This window comes from Malus domestica, chromosome 03 (genome assembly GCF_042453785.1).
Source record: "Malus domestica chromosome 03, GDT2T_hap1".
NCBI lineage: Eukaryota > Viridiplantae > Streptophyta > Magnoliopsida > Rosales > Rosaceae > Malus > Malus domestica.
In genome coordinates this window covers 25654169-25662704 of record NC_091663.1, presented here as the reverse complement: position 1 = coordinate 25662704, position 8536 = coordinate 25654169, and positions in this window count along the sequence as shown.

Sequence of the window (8536 nt, the reverse complement as noted above, 5' to 3'; positions counted from 1 at the left end):
TAGTTATCTTCGTGGGGATCAAGGTGGGCTACCCTTAAGAGATGAGATAAAGTGGATCAAGGCAGAGGCATTAGCTCATCCAATTGTCATCGTGGAGCTCGCTATAAGTGAAGGTGGGAAAAATAGACCTTTCTTGTCTGTTCAAGATACGCTAGCTGAGAAAAAGCCAAAGACTTCTTCCACTTCTCGCGAGGGTTTGCTGGCTGTTTATAAGCTTATGATTGACTTGACTTCTCCTAAGGGTGAGAATGATAAGCCTGCTAGATCTGTATCGGTGATGCCTGCTGTTCCAAAGGTGGCTAGTTTGATTGCTGATATGATTGCTCAACGTAGAAGTTCCTCCGTGCCTTTAATGGCAAAATTTATGCCAAAATGTCCATCTGGGCTTAGTCTAGTTCACCTTTGGAGAGGTTTGCTACTATAAAGAGTGACAATGTGCCTTTGCCTACTAAAATGGCGCCAAAACATGTTCCCTCTGCTGCTGAGACCGACTCGTCTGCTCAGAAAAAAAGGATTGCTTGTGTAGGTAGTTGTGAGAAATCCACCAAGTCTATTTCCGGGGAAACTACTGAGATTTGTGCGTTTTTAGACCAAATATACTAGAGGACATAGATGCGTGTGCCAATTTTTTTGATAGAGTCAAAGGGGTTGTTGGCCCAAGTTCATTCGCGAAGCATATGACCGAGTATAGGAAGACTGCTCTACCGGCCATGATGTAGAAAACATTGATTCTGGTAGCCGAGTCTATGTTCCTTGATAAAAAAGATACTAAGGTTACCAAGGAGGTGGCAAAAATTGTGGCAGCCGAAGCTACTTATTGGCCGAGAAAGTCAAGAAGTTGGAATCTAAGCTTGCTGCTTTAAAGGGGTCTAATATATCTGCCCCCACTTATCTGCAGCTGGAGACCACTCGCCAAAAGATTATGGATTTGAAGACTAGGCTTGACGCGATCCAAGTACAGTATGAAAGTGCAGAGAACGAGATCGGGTGTTACATACCTCAGATTCAAGACCTTGAGCATGCCGTCTCTAAGCTCCATTCTGCTGCTTACAACCAAGTGATCCACTTCAAGAAGGTTGTTGATAGGCTTGAGCCACAAGTGTTAAAACTCCAAAGTGCTTTGAAGATCAACGATAGTTTGAAGAAAGAAGTAGAGGAGCTGCAGCAGGTTCGTGCTTGTCTACTCGAGGAGAATGAGTAGTTGAAGGGTGAGAAAGCTAGGTTTGAGGCTTCGCTTACTTAGAGTCAAGCTGATTTCTACAAGATAGGTTATGTAGACCATCTCTTTGGGTGGCCGTCTGACTTTGAGTTTACTGGTAAAGACTTCGAGACATTCTCTATTTCTCCAGAAAACTTGCTTGCCTTTATTTTTTAGTCTTCTATTGATGAAGTAGTCGGAGAGGTTGGTGCCCAGGCTGGGGTAATTAGGGGTGAAGTGCTGGATAATGTCACTGTTGAAAGTGTTGCAGCTGCTGAAGGTGTCGCGACCGAGTAGTTGTGGGATGTCCAAGCTGTTAAAGAGTAGTCTTCTAGGTAGCCTTTAGGATTTTCTTTGTTTTCCTTGTTGCTTTTGCCTTGCTTGAACTCATTCAGTCTTTGCTAGTTATTTATCAATTTTGCTAGAAAATTTAATAAACTTGTTTCCTTCGCTTTTCTCTATCTTAGTTTCTTTTGTTCATGCCCTAACCTTTAGACATTATAGACTAGTGGCAGGCGTTCTACTTTTGTATAAGGAGACAGACCTGCATAACCTATGCAGCCGTAGATGTTGGTGTAGAATTTTGCAAAGTTGTTAGCCATAGGGTTGGCAGTCAGACGCCTTACTTACAGAAGCAGACAAGTCCGGTTAACCACTAGGCTATTAACCTGGGCTTTCTCCAATTTCGTAGGTTGCGTAGCAAGTATCATCACACTATAGGACTTGGTGTAGGTCGTTCCACACTTGGCAGAGGCGAATTTTATTGACTACGTAGCATGTTGGCAGTGGATAAAGCTTCATATATGCACACTAACTTGTTTAACATTTCACAAGAACGTACAGTTGTATAAGTCTAGCGCGGCTTTACTGCTCGAAGGGAAAGTCGTAGGCAGTCTTCCGAAAACCGTAGGTTACCTTAATGTACTCCGTAGCAGCTTTAAGGTTCCAGGGCAGCTGTCTATAGGGCGTATTACGTTATGTGCCCCCTCCGTCTCCAGGGCCCAATTCCCCATGGATTAGGCCAAGAGACCCAAAATCCTTCAGTTAACTAAGCCTTGAAAAAGGTCATTATGGCTACTTCTAGGAATCTCGACGCAAGCCATTGTGCATCTAGTTTTACTAGGGTAGCCCGACCCATCCACGTCTAGATATTCGGAGTGTAGAGTTTATCCTCCCACTTTGGAGGGTAAACCCATGTGGGTATCAGGGAATTGATTTACCCTATCGCATTAGAGAGCATGGTTGGTCCCTCGGGAGGTGCTATTCCTGCAATGAGTCCCTAAGAAGGGCGCGGTCTTCCTTTGAAGTGCAGGAGTGATAAGTTGTTATAGGCATGTTGTCGAGCCAAGTTGTAAATTATTTCTGAATTCCTCATTAAAAAACAAGTGAAACGAAAGAAAACTTAGCTGTAAAGTAGAGACTGCATAATAATTGGATAATCCTCGGCTCGCCAGATAATGCCCGTTGAGCTACTCAAGTTCTTCGCGCTTTGATGTAGCGGGAGGTCACACATGGTACTTCTTCAGATTGTACGCGTTCCACTGCTTTTCGATCTCTTTGTCGTTCATGGTAGCGAGGGTGTAATTACCCTTGCTGATCTTGTACGAACCTTCCCAGATGGGATCCATCTTCTTGGAGCCTTCTCTGCAGGCAGTGATGAATGTTTTTCTTAGCACTAGATCTTCAGGTTGGAACTGTCGGATCTTGGCCTTTTTGTTGTAGCTGGAGATGAGCTGCTGCTGGTAGGCTACAATGCAGGTAATGGTCTGCTCGTGCTTTTCCTTTGCCAGATTTAAGATTATGGCTATCTTTTTACTATTCTGCTCAATGCTTGGCAATAAAGTGTTGATACTTGGCACGATAATGTTGGGAGGAATGATTGCTTTTGAACCAAATGCCAAAGAGAAATGGGTGTCAACGGTTGCTAGTCTTTTGGTGGTGCGATATGCCCATAGACATCCAGGGAGCTCATCTGGCTATTTTCCCTTCTTGTCGGAGAGGGATTTCTTGAGGCAGTCGAGGATCGTCTTGTTGGATGCTTCAGCCTGCCTATTACCTTGAGAATATCTTGGCGTAGACATGTGCTGCTTGATGCCATACTTTTGGAAGAACTTTGCTAAATCTTTACCCACAAATTACGGGCCATTGTTGATGACAATAGACTGAGGGATGCCAAATCAACAAATGATGTTCCTCCATATGAAGTGCTCTATGTCCGTCTGAGTCGTGGTTGTCATGGGCTATACTTCTACCCATTTGGTGAAGTAATCAGTTGCAATGATCATCATGCCTCTACCCCCAGTAGTAGGTGGCATTGACCCTACCAAGTCGATCGCCTACTGCATGAATGGCCAATGACTTGTTTGCAAGTGTAGTTCGCTAGTAGGCAGTGCTGGTATCGACTTGTAACGTTGGTAGTAGTCATACTTTTGTACTAACTCCTTAGCATCTTGGTGCATGGTAGGCTAGTAGTAGCCTGCGTTAAGAGCTTTTTGTGCTAAAGATCGGCCTTCGGAGTGATTTCCATAAACACCTTCGTGGATTGAGCTTAGAACCTTTAGGTAGTTGGGATGCGCTAGGCAGCGGAGATGTGGTCCAATGTAGGATCTTTAGACAAGACTGTCTTTTATATGTAGTAGCGTGCTGCCTTTATTTAGAACTTTCTAGACTCCAATCTTTCCGTGGGGAGTGTGCCATTGACCAGGTAGTCTATAATAGAACTTTTCCAGTTGGGGGTTATACTAACTTCTGACACTTCAGCTGCCGACTCCGCCTCTATGCTTGGCTTGTCTAGATACTCCACTAGAATAGAGCGTTTGAGTTAGTGGTCAAGGGCGGAGCCTAGGCTGGCAAGCGCATCTGCGTGGGCGTTATCTGTCAACGGAACTTGAGTGAGAATGTCAGTCTGAAATACCTCAAGTTGCTTGCTTACTCTCTCTAAGTATTGCACCATCCTTGAATGTTTTTCCATATACTCCCAAGTAGTTTGGCTGGTGATTAGTTGGGAATCAAAATGAATTGTGAACTTTTTCACCGCCAAGTCTTTTGCCATTCGAAGGCTTGCTAGTAGGGCATCATACTCTGCTTTGTCTTAAAACCTAGAGTGATCGTCTGCTTAAGCATCAAACTGTCTGAGGTGATTAGGACCACGTCTACTCTCGAGCCTTTGTAGTTTGATGCGTCATCGACATGCAAATACCAGAAGTCTCCGTTAGGGAGAGCAGGTACGGCTAAGGTGTGCTCGGTTGTTTCTGGGGTGTCGTTGGGCCGCTCTGTTGCATCACCTAGGCTAGGCGTGAATTCTGCTATAAAGTCTGTCAATACTTGGGCCTTTATCGCCATGCGGGGTTGGAAAACTAAACCATATTGGCCAAGTTCCAACGCCTATTTCATCACTTGTTGAGAAGCGTCTGGACCATATAGGATTGATCATAGAGGATACTGAGTCATGATGATGATTGTATGAGCTTGAAAGTATGGTCTGAGCTTCCGAGCCGCAACAACTAGCGCCAAATTTAATTTTTTGATCTTTATGTATCTAGTTTCCGCATCGAGAAGGGCTTTAGAATTGTAAAATACCGGTAGTTGGGTCTCCAACTCTTTTCGTATGAGGGCAAAGCTCATTGCTACTTCGGAGACTGCCAAGTAGATGTATAAGTTCTCTGCTGCTTCCGGCTTGGATAGTAAGAGAGGTGATATGAGATACTTCTTCAGGTATTAGAAAGCTCTTTCGCACTCTTCATCTCATTTGTCTCGTTGTGTCCTCTTGATGGCTTTGAAAAAAGGCTTGCATCAATCGGTGGACCGCAAAAGAAAGCGATTGAGAGCGGTTGCTCATCTGGTCAAGCTTTGAATCTCTTTCAAAGTATTTACAGATTTCATCTCTAAGATCGTTTGAATTTTCTTGGGATGTGTCTCGATTCCTTGTTGGGTTACTAGGTACCCTAAAAATTTGCCTGAAGATACTCAAAATGTGCATTTGGCAGGATTAAGCTTCATTTTGTACTTTCTAAGGATGTTGAAAGTTTCTGCCAAGTTACCAGTGTGGTCTGACCGCTGCTTGCCTTTCACCATGATGTCGTCGACGTAAACCTCTATGGTTACTCCAATTTGCTTCTTGAACATCATATTTACTAACCTTTGGTACGTAGCTCCCGCGTTCTTGAGGCCAAAGGGCATGACCTTGTAGTAGTATGTGACTCGCTCGATCACGAACGTAGTTTTCTCTTTGTCTGGCTTATACATGGCTATTTGGTTGTAGCCAGAGTAGGCATCCAAGAAACTGAGTATTTGGTTCCCAGAAGTTGAATCTACTAATAGATCGATTTGAGGAAGTAGATAAGGATCATTTGGGCATGTTTTTTTGAGGTAGGTATAGTCTACGCAAACCTTCCATTTGCCATTCTCTTTCTTCTTTACTAGCACGACGTTGGCAAGCCAGGCTGAGTGCGCTACCTCTTCTATGAATCTGGCCTCCAGTTGCATGTCAATTTCTGCTTCAATAATTGTCACTCATTCTGGTGTAAAATGCCTTCTTTTTTTTATCACCGGTTTGGCATCGGGGTTAACGTGTAGCTTGTGGCAAGCTATCTCAGGATTGATGTCGGGCATGTCGGAAGGTGACCACGCAAAGATATCATAATTTTCCCTAAGGAAAGCTGTGAGTTCTTCCTTCCCGACTGGGCTTAGACATGAGCCGATTGTAGCTATCTTTTCCAGCTACTGGGGATCAAGAATGATGTCATCGGCGTCCTATTTGGGTTTCCATCCCATCTCATCTGCTTTGGCACCATCTTCTTGATCCGCTTACTGTAATTGCTATTGGGTAGCTTGTTCATCCTTTCGGACCTCAGTAACTTTTACGAGGGTAAAAGTTTTCTTCTTTGATTCCTTCAGTACTTGCACAATGCATCGTCAAGATTTGGCCTGGTAAGATTTGATTTCTCAGACTCCTTCTCCTGGGATGCGAAATCGAAATTTTTTATACTTGACGGAAGTGGCGGCATCCAGCTTGATCAACCAAGGTCTCCCAAGAATCCCATTGTAGGAAGATGGGTCATTTACGATCGTGAACATCTATTTTGAGACAATTGACGGTGTTTTCATGTTAAGTGTGATGTGACCGATGACACTCGAGGTGTGCCCGTTGAATCCGGTGAGTACCTTTGCTCGGCGTATGATTGTGTTTTCCAGGCCCATCTTTTGAATTACTGAGAGCTGAAGTAGATTGATTACATTTTCGTTGTCAAGCATCATTATGTCGACTATAACATGGGCTAGTTGGATAGATACTACTAGTGCGTCATCGTGTAGGAAGTCGATGCTTTCTGCATCTTGCTCGGAGAAGCCAACGATGGGTCCAAGTTGGGTGTTGACTACTTGGACCTGTGAGACTAGTAGAGCCTGCTGGACCTTCCTCTTTTTGGAGTTATTGGTAGCCCCTAAGTGCTCGGATTCGGCGAAGATGCCATTAATCTAATTCATCTTGGTTGGCGACTTTTCATCATTGTCTTCGTTCTTTCTAGGCTGCACAACTGGCTTGTCCAAGTATCTGTCGACCTAGCCTTCTTTCACAAACTTCTCCAGGTAGTTTTTCCAAGTGTAGCAGTTGTCGATTGTGTGATCGGGTCCTTGATGGAATGCGTAATACTTGGTGTGATCGAACTTGGAAGTATCTCCCTTTGATAGTTTCAGCAGGTTAAACCATGGCTCGTTCTTGATGTTGCGAAGGATTTGATGGATCGGGATTGAAAACTTAGAATAGTTCCTAGTTATCGGGCTTTCCTTTGCCTTGGGTCGGTCCCTACGCTTGGCATCATGCCTGTTTTTGCTGGACTGATTCCCATCCTCATTCCTTTGAGCCACTACTGACTTTCTTCGAGGCTATTCGGCAGCCTTGTCGCAAAGTGCATGTTTCTCTGCTAGAGCGAAAGAGTCTGCCAAAGTTACATCTTATTTCATGATCAATTCTCCGAACAGTGGGTGGTCTGCTGGGAGTCCTCTTTAGAAGGCTGCACTTGCTATCGAGTCGTCACATCCGACTATCTTCGCCTTCTCTACGTTGAACCTTTTCACGTAGTCGCGAAGCGATTCCTTTGGATTCTTCTTCACATTGAATAAATGGTCAGACTTTTTCTTAAACGAGCGGTAAAATGAGTATTCTTTGGTGAAAACCAAGGAAAGATCATCAAAACTCCAGATGGATCGTGGTGGTAAGGTATGAAACCAATCATGTGCCTCACCTTGTAAAGTGGTGGCAAATATCTTGCACATAAGGGCATCGTTGTTCCGATAAAGGACCATCATGCTTTGGTAGTGCTTCAAGCATTTCCGAATCTCCATCGCCTTTGAAAGATGTGAAATGTGGCATGCTTAACTTACGTGGAGGCTCTGCCTGCTCGATCTCATCCATGAAAGGTGACTTGCTCATGTTGGTCATGTCTCGTTGTAATGCTTCATTGGTGACGTTGTTGCGTTGGAAATCATGCAATTACTTGTTTAAGAGCCTCTCTACCGCTTTCTGAATCTGCCATTGTTGAGGTAGCGAAGTTCTCGGTTGCCCTCGGTCTTGACTTATTGGTCTAGGCTGCTCTTTTACGTGCTCGGCACGGTGCATGTGGTTCATTTCTAGCAGGCGAGGGAATTCTTCGCAAGCTGCCAGTTGAACTTGAGCCGGATTGACTGACTACTTCTCTCCATCCGTCATGCTACCTACTTCGATGTGATGTGGATGATGCTCCTTACGGGCCTAGCCACGAATGAACGTTTCGCCTGGAAGGCTGCTCATGTTGATTATCGAAGTATAACCCCAACCATGAGTGTATGATCATGCGTGGGCCTAGTCGAAAGTGCACGCTCATCGGCGTGCTAAGATGGGAGTATACGTTATCCCCCAATTAAGAATGTACACTGCGTGAACGCTAGATTTGTGGCTGGTCGAGTGGCTACTTGCCGAGATGTTGTTAGAGAGGTTCTTCATCTACCCTTGTCCTACTTCGGGACACCTCGTCTGGGGCACGTTGCATCTCGATGTGCTACAAGAACTGATTCACCAAGGTCGTCTATTGTACAAGGGCGCTCGTCAACTCTATGATTTGTTGAGACAAGTGTTGTTCGCCATTCGAATTGGAAGTGCTTGGAAGAAATGCATCTCCTTGGGCAGTGGAAGTATGGTAGACTTCGAGCGTGAGATTCGAATTAGGGAATGTTAAATCCGCGGAGAAGTATGGTGAAAATGCCCCCGGTTCAATCGTAAGCCCAGAAATGAAACCGGGACGGTTAATCTAATATTGGACCGATTTGGGATGCTTGGAAAGCCACTAGAGCAGGCTACTCGAC